Source organism: Lissotriton helveticus, chromosome 9 (assembly GCF_964261635.1).
Source record: "Lissotriton helveticus chromosome 9, aLisHel1.1, whole genome shotgun sequence".
Lineage (NCBI taxonomy): Eukaryota > Metazoa > Chordata > Amphibia > Caudata > Salamandridae > Lissotriton > Lissotriton helveticus.
In genome coordinates, this window is record NC_136070.1 from 998,350,345 (window position 1) to 998,354,204 (window position 3,860).

Sequence of the window (3,860 nt, forward strand, 5' to 3'; positions counted from 1 at the left end):
GCTGGTGACATTTGAAAGTGGTTAGGCGGAAACTGATAATCATACTGCACCGTTGCGAGCGAGCGCAGCGAGCGATCTCGAACCCCCTAAGGAGGGTTCGGGGGGATTTCCCCCCGAGAAAATTTTGAAAAAATAGTGGAAAAATGGTGCATTTCCAAGCAAATTTGAGGACGCAGGAAGGTTAATAAAGCAATTGTCAAAGTGCAGGTATTACATTATTAAAGAGCTGTCATATAACATACTAGGTAGCTGCTTATTCAGTAATTCAGTATAACAACAGAGCTTCATAACAGACTTCAAGATACAATGATGAGAACCTCACAGATTGTTATTATTTAAACTGCAAACAACAAAACCAACCACTTTTTTTTATTTAAACTGCAAACAACAAAAGAACCAACTAAACAGGTCACAAACTATCACCATTCAACATATTTACTTTTTGTATCTAAATTCAGCACGTCTGTCTTTAAGCGCAGCAAATTTTTCAATTACTTGAACGTTAAAGTCAGCAATATTTTGGACAAGCTTGCTCTCTATAGAGAGCATTGCCAACGCATTGAGTCTTTCCTGAAGCATGGTGTTCCTCAGGAATGTCTTAATCCTCTCTAAGGCGGAAAAAGATCGTTCTGCCTCTGAGGCTGTCATAGGAGTTGTAATGACGATTTTTAGAATAAAGAAAAACCAAAGGAAATGATGGACGGAGCGTTGACAATACAAGCACTCACCCCCAGTCAACTGATCTGGGTTTAATCCATCACCGTTTTTTAGCCCACTCTGCCACCCCAGTTCAGACATGGCCATATGCAAATCAGTCTGACCCTGTGCCTCATGAGTGAGCTAAAGAATGGTGATGGATTGTTCCCATGAGGCACAGGGTCAGACTGATTTGCATATAGCCATGTCTGAACTGGGGTGGCTGAGTGAGCTAAAGAATGGTGATGGATTAAACCCAGATCAGTTGACTGGGGGTGAGTGTTTGATTTGCTCAAACGCTCCGTCCATCATCCCCTTTTGTATTGCTTTGTTCGCCCTAAGTGTGGCAGGGTATGCTCAGACGTGAGTCCCTTGCTCACTTGGCCACTGGATTCAAGATAGCCTGGCTGATGAGGATTATGAATCCGAAACCGGTCCCAGGATGCTTGTTTCCGGTCCAGGGAAGACATGGCTTGGCAGTTCGGGCTGGACAGTTCCCATGAGGCACAGGGTCAGACTGATTTGCATATAGCCATGTCTGAACTGGGGTGGCTGAGTGAGCTAAAGAATGGTGATGGATTAAACCCAGATCAGTGGACTGGGGGTGAGTGTTTGATTTGCTCAAACGCTCCGTCCATCATCCCCTTTTGTATTGATTTTTAGAATAACCCTCACACACCAACCTGGTTGGTGTCATGCTTCATCATCGGGTTCCCAGCTGAGGAGCCGAATGCTACTCAGCTGTGTAGCATTTGGCTCCTCAGCTGTGCTGCGACACCTGATTACAGTAGAGCAGTATTTTTCTGAAATTGTGATGAAGTGGTGTATTAAAAATATCTATGGGACTTTAACTGATCAAAAATTCTTTATTCCCAGTGGCCCAGGATATAATAAAAACTAGTGGATAACTATAAGAGACTTATTTAGTTGGGTCTAAGTTATCTGTTAGGTCGACATGTTTCAGCCCATATACAAATTGTGTTGAGCTTTCTTCAGGACCTTGCTCACAGTGAATTAAAATGTGGTGTGGGTGAGAAATCGGAATGCGGAATCGAGAATAGGTTTTGAGCCGGGTGAGCCCTTTTACACAAGTAGGGAAGCTAAGGGTCTCCTGCCCCGGGTCTCGATTTACTTTGTATTTCCGTAACCAATGTAAAATACCGCAGGTGGATACGAAATACGGTCAGTCCACATGGCATAAGCCAGCACACCTTAGCGTGTGTGCTGTTTAAAATGCATATACATGTGGTGTAATTACTATTTTGCCACTCACTTTCACTTTTCTCAACCACACCACATTTTAATTCACTGTGAGCAAGGTCCTGAAGAAAGCCCAACACAACGTAAGGCAGTTGTCAGGCAGATGTTCTCCAAAGTTGGTTGGTTATTCATAAGGTTTTCCTCAGGAAAGAATTGGGTAAACTTATACCTCTATAACAAAACAGAGTGTTGAATTAGCACTTTGGACTCGCTTTACAAAGAAATTTCCATGACTAGCTTCAATTTGGGTGTGCAAAATATGCACTTCACGAGTTTAAATGCCAATCTAAGGACTCGCAGGCCACGTGCCCTCGAGTCTTCTCGACTCCTCCTCCCTCAAGGTTTGGACCAAACCACGCACAAGCATTACTCCAGGGCATAAACACACTAAAATAAAAATAAAAGATGACAGGCCTGCCCCTCGTAACTACTTTGGCTTAATCACACTGGGGGCAGGTCTTCTGCATGAAACAAGGCTGGCGTAGATAGCACATTCGCTCTATATTGACATCCCCGCTAAAATTCACAAGAGTGTACCATTGATTATAGTAGATGTGTCCACTAAAAAACAACATTGAGAATGGCTTGTTTTCAGATGCATGGGCAATAACCACATTAGAGCATATTTTAATAAATGCATGATGCTCCATGTCTGATATACTGCTCCCCGTAAATGTGCGGTTTACTATGGCAAGATAATTCTCTTTTTATATGTTCAGATAATACAGAACGTAACACCAAGTAGGTGTATGGTGTATTGGCATTTGCATGCAGAGTGTGCGAATTCTTAACAATTTGCGTTGTCATCATTTTTGAACTAGGAGTGGTCTCAGGGAGTGTATTTCCAATGGCCTAGCAAGTATTTCTGGGATTTTGGGAGAGGAGTTAGCCGTGTGGCTAGAGCAGTCGACCTCGAACCTGGGGTACCGGGTTCAAGCCTTTGCAACGACGCTCAACATCCTGTGATTTTGGGCAAATCACTTAATCTTCCCGCGCCTAACAAAAACGAATGTGCCCATCTGTACCGAAACTGGTGCTCATGTAAAGTGCTCTGATACCTGATATCTTCGGGTCTAGTTCGCGCTATATTAAACTCTAAAAAAAACAAAAAACTTTCTAACTCCAGAAAACCTCTCCAACTCCTACCTTTTATTATTTTGTGGATAATATACAGTATTCCAGTGTAATACACAGGTAGCAGCATGCCCCGTTCCGTAGGGCTCCTCGTTTGATGTACTTTTCAACTAAGGTGGAAGAGAACTCGGTAAATACCTCTTGTATTCCTCTTTCATATATACTGACATTTCTAGACATGGCTTTGCCCAAATAATACACCTTCTTGAGGCGTGTGCAAAGTAGGGGGAAAAAATTCTCCAAATGTTTCCCACTTTTTCTGTGTACTGCAGTTTACAGCACACATACGAAGTGGGAAAAAGCTCTTAAGTATATCTGGGAATTTCATACAAAACGAATGGTGCTGTACTGCTCTCTCCCACACAATGCAGCACAACAACTTTGCTTGCTGCGCTCTGTTGCATGATATATTAGTAAATATTCCCTCAAGTTTGGCAACGTTAGTGTAAATTACGACTCATCCTCAAAAGGTGTTAGCAGATCTGCAGTTAAGAACTGGGCAACACAGAGTGGCTGTACACCTTTATGTGGTAGGGAATCAACTATGGTAAGCGGTCATATGAACATAGCTTGCTTAGATGGAGTTCTCAGGTCTCTGATTTCATTATCATACTTCAGAGGATGATAATTAATAGCAGTGGCAGCGTGTTTAGGATGATCTGTAGGGAAAACATAAATAGACGAAATGCCACTTTGTAGAGAGCGAGCACTGCTAGGTGGGACACTCGTTTGCTCTGGCAGCGATAAGAAATGCTGGGCATATGGAGGTG